This window comes from Phyllostomus discolor, chromosome 2 (assembly GCF_004126475.2).
Source record: "Phyllostomus discolor isolate MPI-MPIP mPhyDis1 chromosome 2, mPhyDis1.pri.v3, whole genome shotgun sequence".
Lineage (NCBI taxonomy): Eukaryota > Metazoa > Chordata > Mammalia > Chiroptera > Phyllostomidae > Phyllostomus > Phyllostomus discolor.
Genome location: NC_040904.2, coordinates 110,596,542 through 110,616,116, shown reverse-complemented (window position 1 = coordinate 110,616,116; position 19,575 = coordinate 110,596,542). Strand labels below are relative to the sequence as shown.

The window sequence follows — 19,575 nt, the reverse complement described above, 5'->3', positions numbered from 1 at the left end:
AGACAGAAATGCCAAGGGTCCACCTGTTGTTCTCTGCCTTTTTTATAGTGCTTCTTAGGGGTAGTCATCACAGCAATGGTGATGGTGCTGTGATGACAACGACGACAAAGGCATCTCTGTTATTCTGTCAACTATTCAGTCACTTGGTGCATGTCACCTCATCGTGAGGTGGGCAGGTTGAGTGATTATGCCTATGCCAGAGATAAAGAATCAAAGCTCAGATAGTTTAAATGACTTTTCCCAGTCTTGTAGTCAGAATTCAAATTATTCAGAATATGTAACTCCAAATCCTGTGTTCTTAACAGCACCTAATCTGAGAAAAGAGGGCTGGCCTCTAAGGTGTGTCTAGGCATAACGCTGAATTTTGTGTTTGGCCTGCCTATGGCAAAATTTTTAAGTAAGGTCATGTATCCAGTCTTCTGTTTAAACTTTTTATTTGACAAATTCAAGGTTGCCTGGAAACAACTACCAGAAGAAATGAAAAGCCAACAGCACATTTTTTCAAACCCCACAATTTAATTGAATTTAATACTCAGATGAGAATTCTGAATTTTAAAGTCTACTTTTATATAGCCCTTGGAAAGGTGGCTTCCTTTCGCTTTAATTATTTGGAATGGCTTTGTAAATTTACGAATGCCTTGGAAATCTCATTTCTCAATGCCAATAAAGCTTCCTATTAACTACACAGTGCTCGGCACTGCGGGGAAGGGAGTATAAAATGTACTCCTTACCCTCACAGTGCTTATTATGTAGTTGGGATTGGTTGTGTAATCACCGAAGGAAAGGTGACTGGATGAATGAAGTCCAGAAAGGAAGGGAGGATGTGAATGGGGATAAGCAAGGACACACTGATCAGCACCTGAAGGCTGGTAGGGAACTTTAAAAGGGCAGTTGGTGGGTGGTGGATGGTTGATGGTGGACCAAGGACTTTGTAGGCAGGGGAAATGCACAAGCACACCAGTGAGGGTGAGTCAGGGGCAGAGGGAGTATAAAAACAGAACTTTGGGGTGCAGGGTTCCTGGAGGAAAGCAGAAGACAAATTTGGACAGCCGTGTTCAGACGAATATGGAGCATCAAACAAGGCAACTGGGATTTTGAATTATACACAAAGCAGAGCCTTGAAAACTTCTGGGCAGGAATTCCGAATGATCTAATGGCTTATATTGGAGTGATGTGGATGCAGAGACCTATCAGGAGGCTGCTGGACCACAAGTCAGAGATTGAGAGCCTGACTAGAGAGACAGGAATGAAAATAACAAGAGAAGGGGAGATTGGAATAAGCACCATGACTGTTGTTACTAAATGTTAAAGGCTTCCTCTGCAAGATCCTGATCAGGGAATCTCTGGGCTTTAGCCAGGTTTGGTGACACCTGAGACAGTCCTCAGGCAGCCAAAGAGATAAGGAACCCAAAACTAACCAGAGCAGAAAGATACAACGGACCTTTTTCACACATGGCTTCTGCCATTTGTGATGCTCCCCAGCCCTTTCCTCCTTCTCTACCCTGAACTTCAAGGCTACCCTCAACTATCCAGTTAGACTGCCAACAAATAAATACTTACTAAGTGTCTAAAACTGAGCCCGGAGATTTTCAACCTTTTTCATTTCGTGACACACATAAAGTAATGATTAAAATTCTGTGGCACACCAACAAATATATTTTGCCAATATGACAAAAATAGGTATAATTTTGATTTATTCACACTGAGCTATTGTTGTATCTGCTATTGTCATTTTTTAATGCAATAATCCCAAGGAAAGGAGGTCAGTGCCCCTGACTAGATAGTCAGATATTGCATGTTTTAAATTTTTTTGTGGTACCCCAGTGTGCCACAGTGCACTGGTTGAAAATTGCTGTCCCAGCCTGTTTGAGACCACCTTATTGATTTATGTTTCCTCTGCAGCTGCCCCCACCCCACCTTTCACTTTCATTGGGGCTGGCTCCCAAGGCTCCATTCCCAGGACTTCCCAAATTGATCCTGGCTTCCTTGGCGTGGATGTTTGCATGATTTTTATTACTATCAATCTGAAGGGACTTTCTAGGGTTAGTTCTCAGAGCCACATCATCCAAGTATAAACCAGCTCGGAGGCCTGTCCCACTTCTGTCCATTTGGTCCCACTTCTCAAGTAGTGAGTCCTAGAGTATCTTTGCAGATCCCTAGGGAGTTCACCATTGCTCCTTTTTAGTAAAAGCTTCTTCAGCAAATTTCCCTCTTATGTATTCTTTTTCTGTATGTGAACCCTACCTGCTTTAATGAACAGCCAACTTTTAATCTCACTCATAGCTTCTATTTACAAAGTCCCCAACACTATACTAGGTGTTTCATATTAGGTATTGGTGCAGCTAAGGAAATGGCAGGGCAAGAACTTTAATCCATCCTTCTAAGGGTGTTCTGTTCTCAGTTATCTCTAAGGCATCTGTTATACCAGTTTCTAGCCTGGAATACCCCTGGAACTCATGGACTAAATTTCTGTGGCGCTGCTCAAATTTTATTTTCTTCCCTGAAGACTTCCTATAAGCATCCAATGTCATCCCATACATCAGAAAATGGCCTAGTATCAGAACTTTTTTTGAACTAGAAAGAATCTTGAAGATAACCTCTTTTAACCCCCTCTTTTTACAGATGAAGAAACTGAAGCCTCTGAGATTTTGATGCTTTTCCCCCAAGCCACCAGCTGTTGGTAACAGCAGTGGCACTGGCACTCCCATGCTACCACTTCTGCTCCCAGCACAGAATAGTTGCTCCCTGGGCACCACCAGCAGTCAGGGTCTGAGGCATGCAGCACAAGGGGTCTATGTGTCCTTCTTATCTCCCTAATTGCTTGGCCTTATATACATCTGATTTCTAAAGAGTGTAGTTGGTTGTGATAATATATTCTAAATAAAATTTTCTGCCCCACTGCAATCTGGCTGACCTTAATGCTATTTGCCTTTGCCAGGTCCTGAGAAATATCTGAAGGCAAATTAACAACTAAGTTGATTTTTTAAAAGGTTATGACTTTGATTTTAGTTTCCAGAACACTGTCATTTTATCTCAGCTTTGGAATTTTCCCAGATTTTTCTTATTTGTGAATACGCTACTTTCAAAACTGTACAAGCAACCAGGAGTTGGGTGTTAGAATCAATTTGTATAGGAACTAATTGAAAGATTATGCTCTGCTCACTACAAGATATCCGTGACTTCCAGTCAAGATGTAGGCATAGCTAAATATGATTTGCCTCCTCACACAACCACAGCAAAAATTACAACTAGACCACAAAACAAATATCACCTAGAATTGTCAGAAAATGAACCTGTATGAAAGTCTGACAACAAAGGAGTTAAAGAATCCACATTCATCCAGGTGAGTAGGAGGAACAGATGTGCAGAGACACGTGGAGAGGCGTGGAGATGCAGAGAGGTATAGAGTTGTGGAACAGGTAGTCCCACACATATATGTGGTGGATAAAAATCAGGAGGGATACCTCAGGAGCAAGGGATCCCAGGCCCATACCAGACTACCCAGCTCAGGGTTCCAACACCAGGAAGATAGTCCCCAAAACTTCTGGCTGTAAAAACCAATGGGGGTTGAGGCAGCTTAAGCAACTGCAGGATTCTCAGGAGTCTCCTCTTAAAGGGCTCACAACAGACTTAGGACTTAGGCAGATGCACTCCCTCTGGGCTTCAGCACCAGGGCAACAGCTATGAGGACACCAGTGCAATAGGGGGGAAAATTAAAGTGACTGGCATCAGGGTAAGTGCCAGGAGACAGCTTTCTCCTGGACAAAACCTCAGAGGCCAGGCAGCAGCACTGTCCCCTCTCTGAGCCCAACCCCACACAGAGCCACAGTGTGGTGACACAGGTTGCCCCACCCTGGTGACTACCTAAGGCTCCTCCCCACCCAGTTTACTAGTGTGCTTTTCTACAGTAGCCTACACTATTAAGACAGGGAGTCAAAGCAGTTGACTCTATCTAATACTCAGAAACAAATATGGAGCCTGCAAAAATGAGACAAAGAAATATGGACCAGATGAAAGAACAGAGCAAAACTCCAGAAAAAGAACTAAAGGAAATGGAGATAAGAAACCTATCAGATGCAGAGTCCAAAATACTGGTTATTAGGGTGCTCAAGTAACTCATTGGGTACTTCAACAGCATAAAAAAGACCCAGGAAGAAATGAAGTTTACACTAAGTAAAATAAAGAAATATATACAGGGATCCAACAGTGGAGGGGATGAAGCTGAGAATAAAATCAATGATTTGGAACATAAGGAAGAAAAAAATTCAATCAGAATATCAAGAAAAAAAGGATTAAAAAAAAGGATAGTATAAGCAGCCTCTGGAATACCTTCAAATGTACCAATATTAGAGTCATAGGGGTGCTGGAAGGAGAAAAGAAAGAGCAAGAAATTGTAAAACTTATTTGAAAAAATAACAAAAGAAAACTTCTCTAATTTGGTAAAGGAAATAGACATGTAAGTCCAGGAAGCACAAAGAGTCCCCAAGAAATGAACCCAAAGAGGACCACCCCAAGACACATCCTAATTAAAGTGCCAAAGGTTAAAGATAAAGTGAGAATCTTAAAAGTAGCAAGTGAAAAGCAGTTAGTTACCTACAAAGAAGTTCCCATATAACTGTCAGCCAATTTCTCAAAAGAAACTTTGCAAGCTAGAAAGGACTGGCAAGAAATATTCAAAGTGATGAAAAATACGGATCTACAACATAGATTACTCTAGCAAAGCTATCATTTAGAATGGAAGATCAGGTAAGCACTTCCCAGACAAGTAAAGCTAAAGGAGTTCATCATCACCAAGCCACTATTATATGAAGTGTTAAAGGGACTTATTTTTTTAAAAAAGGTAAAAACTATGAACATTAGAATAACAATAAATTCACAACTATCAATAACTGAATCTAAAAAACTAACAAAGCAAATAAGGGGAACAAAAACAGAATCATGGATATGGAGATCATTTGGAGGGTTATCAGTTGGGAGGGGTAAGGGGGGGAATAGGGGAAAAGGTGCAGGGATTAAGAAGTACAAACTGGTAAGTACAGAATAGACAGGGAGATGTTAAGAACAGTATAGAAAATGGAGAAGCCAAAGGACTTATACACATGACCCATGGACATGAACTAAGGAAGAGGGGAATTGGTGGAGGGAATGGGGGTACTAGGTGGAGTTGGGCAAACGGGGGAAATTGGGATGACTGTAATAGCATAATCAATAAAATACATTTTTAAAAAGCTAACTGCAAAGATGAATCCCTATTCCCTGAACAGGGATTTCCCCCCATTTTCTCTGTAATTTAAGGTTGCATGGTTAAATAGTAAACAACTAACAGCTGTAAAAAGGAAACTGAAGACAGACTATAATTTCACACCAAAGAGGAATGTAATTTGTGAGAACAGTATTGTCAGTCTGATTCTTTCCTTATACATTGCCTTCCCTTTAACACAAACTTTATAAAGGATCCCACATTCTGAAGTGTTAACACCTCCAGTGAAAGAACCAAAGAAGAACTTGAAATTTGCCGGCAGGCCTTCAGTCTTGCTGTTTTAGCTGGGGTCTACCTCCACAGAGAGCTGCCATTACCAGAAGCTTCAGGAACAGTCTTAAGTTAGTAGAAAAATGTGCTTTATCATCTTTCATTTAAATATGGCATATTAAGCATCAACATAATCACATTATTCTCCCAAACTCTGTTAAGATGACAGCAAAGAAATAAAACATTACATTTAAAATATTAATTATGATTTCAATGATATGACATTCTGCAAAGCTGCAGACAAGTAAAAGGATCAATGGTTGCCGGGGAGTGGGGGAGGGAGAGGTGAATGGCAAGAACAAGGGACTTTTAGGGCAGTGAAAATACCCTGTAGGATACCATAGTGACAGATGTTTGCCCCTTCCCATAGAATGTACGCCACCAAGAACGTGCCCTGATGTGCACTATGGGCTCTGGGTGATGATGATGGGGGGATGCAGGCTCACCGATGGCAACAAACGTGCTACTGAGGTGGGGGTGTTGGCGATGGAGGAGGCTGTGCAAGTGTGGGGGCAGGGGGCATATGGAAAATTCCTGCTCCTTCTGTTCAGTCTTGCTGTGAATTTAAAACTGCTCTAAAAATAGCTTACCAATTCAAAAAATACGAATTAATCCCAAAGACAAGGAGCATAAAGAGGAGGGACACTGGAAACGCTATGTTGAAGGCTCAAAGCAGATGGAAGAGTGGAAAATGTGACAGACACAGGAAGTCACACCTAAATGCTGGCGGGAAGAGGGCGGAAGGATCCTGACACGAAGTCTGCTTTCCTTGTCCAAACCAGGAATGAGGAGGGTGTCCAGGCCTAGGAGGACAGAAGGAGCTATAGCTCTCCTGCAGGGCAGCCATTTCACCTGAGCTGGGACTTTCTGTCCATCTCTAGAGGTCTGTTCTCCTGGACAGAAATCCTTTGATATGCTCTGGGACTAGGAGCCTGGTTTTCCAGAGTCCTGAGAGCCCAGGTGGAGGAGTCTGAGGAGAGGTCTCATCACTCAGTCAGCTGACACATGGTCCCCCAGCTTGCAGTCACCTCACTCCACCTTAGGTGACCTCAGGCTCTCCAGAAGGTGAGGGAGGAGGGCAGCTAAGGCCTAACTCTCTTGATCTGACCTTCTTACCAAGCCCTGCTCTGAGTCCCCGCCTCAACACACCTCTCCTTCCAGGGACCTGGAGAGACTCCTCCAATCCTGAACCTTCCTGGCCCATAAGGGAAGCATCTTGCTCCTCATCCACCTCCTCCTCCCCCCTTGTGGTTCCCCATTTTGTCAATAGATCACCACTGACAAATATCACAATCCGAACACTGGAAGAAGGTGTTTCCTTTGAAAAGTCTTATTTTTTTTCATAGTGGTTATTATCACCTCACATTATAGCATACACTTATTTGTATCCTTTTTTTTTCACCCTTACCCGAGGGTATGCTTTTTTGATTGTTTTAGAGCGAGAGAAACATCAACGTGAGAAAAATTAGTTGGTTGCCTCCTGTACGCATCCTGACCGGGGGTGGAACCTGCAATACTTTGGTGTACGGAACAATGCTCCAACCAACTAAGACACCTGACAAGGGCCGTATTCTTTTCTTGGTCATCTTCCCTACCTCAAAAAAAAAAAAAAACTCCATGAGGGGTTTTGACTGCCTTATATATCTCCAATTCCTTGTGCCCAGAACAACACCTGACATACAACAGGCATTCAAGAAATATTAGGTTCATGAAATAACAAGTAAACTTAATTTTAAAAACAATATATGTAATCTTTAAGGAAAAAACAGCTCTATAGAAATACCCTAAATAGGATACCTTCTCATCTAAGTTGACATCAGAAGCTAGGGAAAAATTTGTTTTCCTCATTAAGAACCCTTTCCAAAATCTTAGACTGTGTATCGCAAAACTATAAAAATGCTTGCGGGAAACATAATATTGTATTAACAAGACATCTAGCATTTCTTATTAGATTGACCTTAGAAACTTAGCAGTTGAACTAGTAAGTTTAAAGGTCATCATGAAAGTTACACTGTCACTAAAGAGCCAGCCTGTCGGAACCCTCTCGGTCCCAGAGCACAGCTGTCCTGAGCCCTCGGCGACAACAGGAGGCACTTTTACCATGGTGGTGATTCTCCACCTGTATTTAGCCATTACCCCAATTGGTTAGGACAGTATTTCCCAAAGTGTGGTATACGTAAGAAAATAGTTTACTTGAAAAGAAATCTTTTATTTTGGTGTACTCTAAAAAACGTAACTGGTACTATCATGAGATGGCCCAAGGAGTCCGAGGCTGTTATACTGAGTTTGTATGATGATGCAATATAGCAAGTCATCTAGATTTTTCAAGTAGCACTCAGCTTGGAAGTCATTCTTTTTTTTTTAATTTCTTTTTTATTGAACTTATTGTGGTGACATTGGTTAACAAAATTATATAGGTTTCAGGTGTACAGTTCTATAGTACATCATTTGTACATTGTATTGAATGTTTACCACCTCAAGTCAAGTCTCCTTCCTTCACCATATGTACCCCCTTTACCCTCTTACCTTTTCTACCCAGCCTCCCAGACCCCTCCGCTCTACAGCTGTCAGGCTGTTCTGTCTCTATGAGGAAGTCATTCTTTTCACACCCCAATCCTCCTGACACCTCTCACCTCACTGCGATTGAGAGAAGTAATTTCTAGATAGCAGGCAGTTGCAGCTGAGTCACAGAAGGATGCGTGTGCCACAGAGAAGCAAACCCAGCCCATGGAGAAGAGTGAGGACCCTTAGCTCTGTCTCTTTGAATGAGTTGCTTAACATCTTCATGTCTCCATTTCCTCATCTGTAAAATGGAGATGAGAACAGTGCTTATTCAATAGGGTTGGAATAAGTATTAAATAAGTCAATACACATGAATACCCAGTGATCACTAACTCTTCCTGTCTCACTAGAATTTAAGCTTGCTGAGGACAAAGACTTTGTCTGTTTGAGATACTGTAGTGCCCAGTGCTTAGCTCAGGGCAGCCATATGGTGACTGCTCATGAAAATATTTGTGGCATGAACAAAGGACAAATTCGAGTATAGCATGGATCTACCCAGCAGCAAAGTAGGAAGATTTCGAACTATATCCATAGGATTGATAATGAGGAATTCATAGTTAATATCTGAATATAAGCAACTACAATGGAAGAATTCCATCATTGCAAATCAACCCTGACATAAGAGGAGAAGATTCCATCACCAACTGGCACTGGATATGAAACAGTGATAATCTCACAGAGAATCCAGGGCCAGGCAATGAAGAAAGAAGAGTGACTTTTTCTTTGGTCACTCCTGGATAAAGGCATCAACTTCCTGAGGAGGGATTAGCTGTTAAGACAAAACATGATCTTAGTTTCCCAAATATTTGAGGCCACCAGCAGGCCCTTGCTACATCTCTTTCTCCCAATCCATGTGCCCATCTTGAGACTTCAGCAGCCGCACCAGCAATTCTCAGTCTTTGTTGTCCCGACCTCCCACCCCTAGTACTTTCTGGTTCTCTTAACATGCATTTCTGCATGGGGAACTCTGTGTGCTTCCTGGCCAGCACCGAGAACAGCAGGCGTTCTAGGAACCACACTGTTACTACCACCAGCTAGCAAACAGTAGGTGTCATGGCAACTGCTACATTCAGTTGACTCAGGGATGACACAGGCCGAGTCACTAAACTACCAAATCCTCTGCACATGGATTTCTTTCAAATCACGCAACTGTCTGCGAGGTCCAGGAGGACAGGATGTCTTACTGGGTCAGTGGACTATCTTTACCTTGGAAAGTTATATTTACATTTTTCCATGATATAAATATAATCATGAAACTAAAAATGTTTAAAATAATAGAAATAATCACCCTTCTGCAATCACTGTTAATATGTCAGCAAATTTTATGGCAGGTTTTTCTACATGACTCTACAGAGGTGCATGATAATCATTTAATTTTATATCCTGATTTTTTTCAGTGAACTTAACAATTTTTTCATCACTTGTAATGGCTGAATAATATTCCTTACAGGGCATCCCCACAGTTTACTTAACCACTACCCTATCACTAAATATTTAAAGTGTTTATTGTTCTTTTATGTTACTAAGTAGTGCCAAAATAAGCATAGTCATGAATGTGGATTTTCCCTGAATTTAGGATTATTCATTTTGGTAAATTCTCAGAGGCAAACTTACTTACACAGTGGAGTAAGGAAGAGATTGGTCATTTTACCAGGGACCCGGTAGCAGGCTTAGCTATTTGCAAGAAAATCAAATCCAGAAAGATCTAAAATAATTTTTATTTAAAATTTTTTAAAACTGCTTCTGGACTTTTTAGCTAAAATCAAGTGTAAATGTTGTTTTAAAAAGCAAATTCTCTTTGGGAAGCTCATGATGAGGCAAAGTTCAGTAAATATGAAAGCCAAGCTTGTTGGCTCCTCATTGGAACACATTAATGTTTCCATTCCTGTCCCGACCAGTAAATGGAATAAGGGAATGAACCATTTTCTCCTTAATGCTCTGGAATCTATCATCTGTATTTCGTGTCAGTTGCAGAGGAAGTAGAATTGATAGATTCTACTTAGCCCTCCCCCACTTTATTATCAAGACCCATTTTAATGACTGTCAGCGTAATTGGTGGTGGACAGAAGTGCTATGGGCACCGGACACACGAAGCCCTGGGGATCCGACCGTGCGTCACCTGTGGGCACATCCCTCCCAGCTCTGCGGCGAGGCCCAGGAGAGGAAGCTCCACTGAATCACCAGGTGGAGAAGCTGGGCGCAGGAAGAGCTCATCCCCCAGATGCACCATGGGATGGTGTGTAATTTCTTGAGAGTCCCTTTGCTAACCAGCCATGGAAATAAACACAAAGATTGATGCTGGGGATGAGCTGTCACACATTTGTTCCTCTGAGAATGTCCACCTCTCAGTTCTGTTCTTCCTGCCTAGTCTGCCTTTTGTCTTGGGGTGCCTGATACTTCACCAAAAAACCCTCTTAGGCCCCTTGACACTGTTCCCTTTGAAGGTATTTATTTTTGGCGAGAGGAAATGGCTGAACTTCCCGGTCAGCATGGGTCCCACTATGTGAAAGGGGGTGAGGGGTGGGATGTGGGGGGGGTGTGGCCTGGAGGGGGAACCACAAGACTTCAAACTTCCTGGTGACTTACAGGCCCATTGCAGTGTGGTTTGGGATCTTGGAGACCTTACTTTGCTTTTCTGTCTTTGATTCAGGAGAAAAGAAATGCAGCCACAAGGTAGGAAAGAGGCCTGGGAGTCAGTGCAGGAAGAGGCCTAATTGCTCCCTGCAGAGCGCCTGTGTGGGCCTAGGTACTTCCTGGACTCGTGTTGTAGACAGTTGTATCCTCCCAAAACTCACAAGCTGAATCCTAATCCCTGAGGTGATGGCATTAGCAGGTGGAGCTCTCATGAAGGGAATCGGTGCTCTTATAAAAGAAGCCCAGGAGCTCCCTTGCTATTTCCATTGTGTGAGGACACAGGGAGAAGAAGTCACGTATAAACCAGGCAGGCGGCCCTCACCCCAAAATGTTGGGACCTTGATCTTGAACTTCCCAGCCTCCAGAACTATGAGAAATAAATGTTTGTTGTTTAAGTCATTCAAGCTATATTTTTGTTATAGCAGCCCAAGCTGATGAAGACAGGCACTTAAACCCAGTGCTATTGCCAGAGCCCCAACTGTGCAGAGCTGTGTCCCCAGGGCAGTGTTGGGAGGTGTTGTGGTAAGGAGGGTTACAGGTTGGAGTAGGAAACTAGCCCCCTCTCTGCTACTAACAGCCCTAGTGACCTTGGGGCCATCACACAGGCCCTCTGGGGTGCTTCAGTGCCTAGTCCTCGACACGTGTTTCATAAAGTGGATCACGTGGCCTCAAAGTTCCTTTGAGCTGTGACAGCCTGTGACTGTGTTGTTAATTGCACATGGATTTAATTGTTCAACCCAGCAGCTCATACAATTTTCCACCAAAAGAAAGATAAACATCTCAGCTGCTGCTGCTTGCTCCTGACAATGAGTCACATTTAATCTCATTGTAATAACAGAGCGGTCATTTCTGCACCTCTTTGTGGACTGTCCCATCCTCTTGTCTGGGTGCTGAAGGATTCTGGTGTCACGTGGTTCCCCCCACCGGGGGCAGGGGCGGGAGGTCCTTCCCCAGAGAACACCCACCAACAAAAACACAGCTTTTTATTGGGCTGCTATTTGCAGCTTGAGGCCTGTTTTCCCTGAATGCTCCATGCTTTTGAGATTCTGCCTGCATTCCACAGACGTTACATGAAATCCCCACAGAGAGGAAATACAAGGTACCTGCTGCACGCATTACAGCGAGACCAAGTTGGGCAAGCATATGGGTTCTGTCACCTCCTGAGGACCTGCAGTCAGCCCCAAGTGAGCGCCTGAGTTAGCTGCTACGCAACCCTCCCCCCACCACAACCCCCCCACTCCCTCCACCCACCTCAGTCCCACAGCCCCCCTCCCCTGAGTTGCTGAGGTCAGGTCTAGAAATGGCATCTGCCTTCTAGTTGAAGAGAGCAAATGTGTTCTAGCATTTCCGCCTCTCACTTTAGGGTACATATTCAAGTCTTCTGGAAAAATAATATTCCATCTGAGCACAGGGCAAATAACATGTGCAATTTTGATTCCAAGAGTAGCTCCTTTGGGACATTCATTCCTCACTCAGCCCTTGCCACCAGGAGAGAAAGGCTTAGACTTCAAAGTTCAATGAATTCACTGCCTGTTAAAGTTACTCACAAATTACTGGGCTGTCAAGGGAAGGTTGGGGTTTAAAGCATCTTTTATTGGCTGTCAGCCACAGTCTCACATACTATTGGAATTCAATATTAGCAATGACTTCGTGGAGACAGGAAGTGTCTGAAATTGCTCTGTCTAGAAAAATGAGGGCGGATGGATTTCTTAATAAATATGTAGAGTGAGGACTTCTCTGCATCCATGCTGACTAACGCTGAATAGTAATTACACAGAATGTGTTCCTGGTTTTCCAAAGCCAAGCAAGAACAACCAATAAACCAAATGTTTTCTCAGTAGAGGTGGGATTGCTAGGGCTTGCCAGTCAGTTCCTGCTGGGAAGTGAACTAGTGAAGCTTTCAAAGTCATTTGCTTTCTGCGAGGAGCCACTTGATTCATACTGGTTATCTTGGAGATGAAACTAAAGCTGCGACAGGACTTTGATTTCTTTCAGACTGTTAGAGATTACGGTGTGGCCATGTATTCATCCAATAGTGTTGAGTGGCTTTCATGTATAGGTACTGTGGGCACAAGAGGCAAGACAGCCCTGGTCCCTGCCCTGTTTGATTTTGTAGAGAGATCATAATAGAGTGTGGTCATTACCAGCCTGGGGATGCCATAGCAGCCTGGGGAGACAGAGCTCCTGGAAGGAAGTGAAGTGATATCTAAGGTAATACCTGATACACCTAAGGTAGGCTGTCCCTAGGCAGGTGAAGGCACTGTTATGTTCCAGGCACAGCATGTGCAAAGGCCCAAACATAGGAAAGACAGTCAAGGGAGTGGGCAACAGAGTGTGGAGTGAGAGTGGGGGTGGGTGGCTGGTGAGGGAGGAGCTGGGTGATGTAAGCAAGAGAAGGCAATGGAGATCTTGTTCACTCCCAAATAAACCCACAAAAATGAACTTTATTCTAGAGCAGTGTTTCTCAGCTTTGGCACTCCTGACATGTGAGACGGGAGAATTCTTCATCATGGGGTGGGGCAGGAGGCTGCCCTGTATATTGTGGGATGGTCAACAATATCTCTGGCTCACGGCCACAAGTAGCCGGTAGAATCTCTCCAGTCATGAAACTACGAATGTCTCTAGACATTTCCAAATACCCTCTGGAAAGCAAAAGGTCCTCTGTTTGGCAACCCTTTTTGCGGGGGGCAATAGGGAGTCACTGAGGGATTCTGAGCAGAACCAAGGCCCTGATGGCAGTAAAGTCTGCAATCAGAGTCACTACAGCCATTGCTATTGCTCCAGTCTTCCTCCCCTTTTTGGGCTGAGCTTCTTATGAGCATAAAAAACTGTGGGAGAAGAAGGGGTTGTTGTGCCTTTCCTCTGTGGGTATCTTCTCACAACCAGAACTACAAAAGCCTTCTTCTCCTGATGAATTCGTAGTTACTTTTATAATGCAAAGACCTCCCCATCTACAGTTTCCCTCATTGATGTGTCAGAAGTCTTAGAATTCGTCTTTCTGCAAAGTTGCATAAGCCTCTCTTAGTTGGTATAAATCAGAGTTGCCCACTGGGACCATTAGGTTAGTTGACATCAGTAACTGGGGAGGTTGGGGACCTCTAGAAACTGGAGGCTGCATGTCTCCATCTTTCCTCCAGGGGGCAGCAGCCCCTCAGCTCCAGCTGTGGTGCCATTGTGTAAGATCTTTGGATTGTTCAAGAAAAATAGGAAGTACAGATTTCTGTGTCAAATCTTCAAATATTTAAATAATTACAATAAGTTCAGATGTGTGTAAAACATGTACCAGGCACCATCAAATAGTCTCTGGGCTATTTTCTGCTCAAGAACCTCTTTGTGACTTCTCAATGGATATTTTTTGTCCTGATTTTTAATAAATATCACTTTATTAGTTGACTTTTTTCCTTTTTGCTCTTGTTTCAATTTAATTTTTTGTGGGAGGTGGAGTATAAGACTGTCCTAGGTGTGCTCTATTAACTTCACGCAAATAATCCTTTTTATCCTTCTCCACCTTGTTCTGTGTCCTGGGAGTGGTAACAGGCTCTCTTGTCAGTGACTTCTGCTGAGAGGAACTGTAACGGGGTGCAGTCAGGGCTGCCCAAAGGGGGGACCTGTAATGGGGTCCAGGATGTGGGGTGTCCCAGAATATAGGGTGTCCCCACCCCCACAAGTCTGGCTGGGGGATGGGATCCACAGAGCAGGGCCATTGAGAGTTATTGTGCATATCAATGGCAGAGGGATAGCTTCATACATGATATGCAAAAACAGTTATTTTGCATATCAACAAGTCTAGCTAGGGAAATGGGTGTGACTTTGACCCATGATGTAACTGGGGGGCAGCTCCCCCTGGTTATAGCACCTGCACGAGAGCTTGGAGATGGTTTGCCCACGCCACAGGGCCACGCCTGCCTGGACTTACTATGACAACCCAGAAATGCAGAAAAGGTGGGAGTGCTGGCAGATGTGGTCGATTGTGGGAGGAGTCAGAAATGAGTTTAGGAGGAAAATCCATGCTGGTTTAAACCTGGGTGTGGCAGCCATCTGGGATCTTAACCACCTGGTGTTGGGCTCCCTTGACTAGGTGGCTTAGGAAGCAGGACAGCAAGATGTAGCAGCCTGTAGAGCTCTCTCTCTCTTAGTGGTTTGAAAGAATGCAGGAGAGACAATGCAGGACTGTGGGGGAGGACAATGTGAGACCAGGTGGGAAGGAAAGGGATGAAAGGACTGTTGCCTGGTGGGCCAAGAGAAGGTGCCCCGTGGTTTTGGATTAAGAACTGGAGACCCTGGAGACGACACAGGTGATGGTGCTGGGAACCTCGGGAGGCCTGCAAGTCAAGCATGGATTACTGGGAAGAACCGGGAGTCTAACCGAGCTACAGACTTCTATTTCTTTTCCTGAGATACAGTACCCCTGACTGGCCTGACTGGCCTGACTGGGCAAAGTGGGGAAGGGAGGACTGTTTGTGTGTTGCTGGGTATTTTAAAGGAACTTTGGGATTTTTAATGGTGACATTCCACTATTACTCTAAATCTGTATAACTTTTGAATGAATAGTTCCTTTTCTTTTCACCAAACTCTAGCATTGAGAGCCACAGTTCCTAACACAGTGGTGGACAAAGAATGCACAATGACAGAAAGACCCCAGAGAGGAGGTTTGTTTCAGTAACAGCATCTTGGCCTCCTCCCCCACGGGTCCGTTCAGTAACAACTGGCAGGTTCAGGGTTGAGAAGGAAGTGAGGTTGGACTCTGTATGGCCCCCGGGCCTCCCCTGCCCAGCCTCCTCTGCAGATCCTTATAGAGGCCCCTGCCCAGGTCCCACAGCCTTGCCCGTAGCCACCCCAACCCTCCCCAAATCTTCGTGAATAACCCCTTTATTAAACTCTCCTCAAGCATCTAGTTTGAGAATTCTACTTGCTTCCTGACAGTGCCTATGACTAATAAAGTATAAGTAATTCAAAGTAGAACATAGAAACATTGGGGGAATGTTTCTGTGAACAGAATATAGATAAGATGTTGGTCTCAGAGGGTGGGTATTGGAAGTTCAGGTGAGAAACCATACCTGTGACTCACACAGGGCGGCTTTCTAGATCCCGTTTGATCACATCAAGTCCACTTCCCGTGGCAGGATTTTGCATCCTTGGTTTAAAGCAGCTCATGGCATTTTCATGTAGAACAGCATTTATCCAATATGAATATTGTTTCCAGCATGGAAAACCCACCCTCGTGGGTGAAGGAAGTAAAGCATTTCACAGAAGCCTCATGGGGCTGTTCTCGTGATGCTTGTTTTCTGTCTCCTGGGTTGACTTTTCTTTAGCCTTTCATTCATCAAAACACAGTCTCGGTTTTTCTGGGCAGTACAGAGCAGTGGTTAAAAGTGATTGCTTTTAAATTAGATACATGGTGTGGGAGTCTCAGCTCTTGTCATTTTCCTTGCATAGCTGTGCACAAGCTCTTTCATCTCTCTAAGCTTCAATTTACTCAGAATGCAAAACTCACAGGGTGGCGGAAAGAATTCAATAAGAAAATGAAAGGCAAGTACTTAGCATTGCTCCTGGCACAAACGATGCCTAATAAATGGGAGAGATTATTAACAAATCAACCCCTGTTGCTCTGGAAGCTGTTAGCAGTTAACATGTTAATGTGAACTTCTGTCTATTACACAGTAAGTTTCAGCTGTGCAATGACCCGGAGTGATGATGCTTCAAAATCACCCTGAGTCCTGGCCAGTGTGGCTCAGTTGGTTGGAGTATCATCCTGTAAAAAAAAAGCTCATAGGTTCGATTCCTGGTGAGGGGACACATGTGGGTTTTAGTCCCCAGTTGGTGGGTTTCTCTCTCACAAAAATGTTTCTCTCCCTCTCTCCCTTGCTTCCCCTCTCTCTAAAATCAATAAGCATATCCTCAGGCGAGGATTAAAATTAATAAATACAAATAAATAAATAAATCACCCTCTGAGTCATCAAAGAAAAGATCAAGTTATGTTCTGTTTAGTGTTCAATATATTCTTACTGTTTTTACATTTTGAAAACTCTTACATTCTCTATTTGGAGTCCCTCAGTGCTCCTCCCATTTCCTGTTCCTTGAAATGCAGATAGTGGGTCTGAGAGGACATCCCTTTAGCTGTCTGCAGTTACACACCGCTACACCTAGACACCCCGACTCATGAACGCAGGTGTGGCTTCCCTCAGCCTTTTCATTGACTCAGGGCTCCGGTTCCTATTTAGAGTGAGAAGCACATTCTGCCAACATAGTCTTAACTTGCCTGGATTCCAAATTTCATCTTAAAGTCAGCATGCCACTTGGCGGGACCATAGGTCAGACATGCTGAGTTGAGAGAAAGGAAGACTAGAAGGCAGTGATGATTCAAACCCAGAAAATCTGAGACACAGTAAAGAAGAAAATGCTGAGCATACTCACGGTAGCCATTGCTAACTCATGTTGTATTTAACATGAGTCTTCGTTCTCTCTTAAAAAACAGATTATGTACCCTCTCCCCCAAAATAACTCCATCCCTTAGCCTCTCTTTCAGTGGTGAATTGGTACCACGAATGACAACCTGGATTGTAGGCTGCACTGTGCTGTTACATGGCTCTCAGACCATTATCTATAAGTTTGACTAATCAATAATGTCTTAGCTGGCATATGTTGAGTATTTACTATTGTAATGAGGTACAGGCAGGATTAGGGGCAGGGAACAGTGGAAGGTACAGCATTTAGGCACATTACATAACAAAGGCAAGTTAACAGCCTGTGCCTTCCTGAAGGGAAGATCTCAGAGCTGCAGAATTGCATAGTGACTTGTGACAGTCAGCGGTGGGGGTTGGGGCGGTGGTGGGTGGATGCCCAGGCATCATTGGAAACTCTTGTCCTGACTAAAGATGGCAGCCAAAAAAGGGCCAAAGACACTGGGGAGCAGACAAAAACAGTGGGCACTAACGCACCATAGAAAGAGCCAGGTGTCAGATCATGCAGGAAGTTCTGCGCCAAGCATTTCAACTAGAGCGGGCTGCCACGAGGTCGGGCGGTCTGCCTGGAAGCCCGCCTGGGACATCTGCCTGGAGAAGGAGGCAGCAGAGCTGGAGGTGCTGCTGTGGGGCCTGCCTGGCCACCCAGACTCAGGACAGATGCTCGAAGCTGAACTGTGACCAGGAAAGCTGAGCTGCAGACTTCTGCTTTTCTGAAAGATGGTACCTCTGAGTGGCGTATTCTGAAACTGGCCTGGTTTGGCAGAGGAGGGCAAGACTATTTGTTTTGGGGTATTTTTAAAGAAAGCAGGACTGTTATTATAAATCTGCTATTATTCTAAATCTGTATAACCTTTAAATAAATAACCCTTTTCCTTTTTCACCAAGAAGCTTTGGAAGTCACGCTTCTTGGCAGCGGGCAATGCTGTTCCAGAACAGTATTGGCTGGTTCTGTAACACTGTGTGCTAGCACTTTCACAAGGATTATCACTTTAATGCTTCCAAACAAACCTACAAAATGAAGATGTTTGTTATTGTAGTCACTGATGAAAGACTGGCCCTGCGAGAGCTTGAGTGTGGCCTAGAGTTGGAGCCCAGAAGTCCCGTCAGCACTTGGTGGGTGAGGTCACCTCTTGGTCTTTCCCTTAAAGAGACAGAAGGGTTCCCACAGCCAAATCAGCCCCCGATGATGTGCAGATAAGCCGTGTGACTCAAGGGAGGTGGCCCTTGGCAGCAGGTGGACCTGGCAGGATGCCTTAGCACTGGGGGAAGAGAGTGAAGGAGTACAAGACCAGGGAAGAAAGTGCTCCTGTCATGGGTGGATGAGCCTGCACCCTTGGCCCACCTCTTCTCAGCAAGCTGAGGTGCCCGACAATTGGCAGACTGTGAAGGGCTACAGGGAGGAGGGGATGCCCCTCTGCTGGTAGGGTAAGGAGCCCAGAGGCTTGGCTGATTGTGACCATGCTTTACCATGCAACTGCCCAGCTCAAAGGTGGCAGGAATCATGGCAGGCACCTTGAGCAGCAGGGTGCTGCCTCCCCCAGTGGGAGCAGTTTTCAGGTCCAGCTGCTGTGGAGTTTGCCCAGAGATGGCCCAGCCACCACAGCCCCTGCAATGTGGCCCCAGGCCTAGAGAGCAGGGAAGCTAGGCAGCATTGGGTTGTGGTGGAGTCAGGGGAGTCTCCCCTACCCAGTGGATGGCAGCAGGAGAGGTTCTGATGCTGAGGAGCTAAGAGCTAGAGGGATGAAAGGGTAGGGCCAGAGTGCATGGAAAAGTAGAAAGATGAGTGGATAGGACCCTCAGCATGCCAAAAGCTAGGAAGATAATAGGATAAGGGGGGAAGCCCTTGCCAACACACTTCAAGTACCAAATTGGGGGTAGGACCAGGGCAAGGCAGGCACATGCTCCATAGAAGTCAGAACGGTGGCAGGGGGAGGTGCTGGACCAAAGAAGCCCGTCAGTCTAGCCTGGGGAAAGAAGGGATTGGTTGAGAGGTGAACCCACCCATAGCAGGTGAAAGTTTAGGAAGTTAATTGTTCTTTCTGAGAAAGCACCTGGCCCATCCCACACCCAAAGTGGACATAGTCCCAGGGGAACAAAAAAACTCTCTCTCTCACTCCTTGCTCACCACTTGGGACCTGAACTCCTCTTGCTCATCACTCACTGCTTGGAACCTGCACTGGGATGGTGCACTGGCCTGTCCTCTCCATGGGCCACGTGACTGCTAAGGTCACGTGGCCCATGGCCTCCTGGAACGAGTCTCTCTTGTTGATCTGGTGAAGCATTCACCAGTGTGTTTGTACACTGTCCCGTCAAGGAGCATGTGACCTTGTAGACCTAGCAGCCACATAGCCAGAGACACACTGGCTCTACATGCAGCCTCCAGGA

At 44.8% G+C, this 19,575-nt stretch overlaps 1 long non-coding RNA gene across 1 annotated transcript; it reads left to right on the top strand.

The window, feature by feature from the left end:
* The first annotated feature begins 3,678 nt into the window (after positions 1-3,678).
* LOC118498929 lies at positions 3,679-19,538 on the top strand. The gene is made up of 3 exons (XR_004901417.1): positions 3,679-3,828; positions 6,237-6,239; positions 19,529-19,538. It is a non-coding gene; the product is annotated as an uncharacterized LOC118498929 (long non-coding RNA).
* The last annotated feature ends 37 nt before the right edge of the window (positions 19,539-19,575 follow it).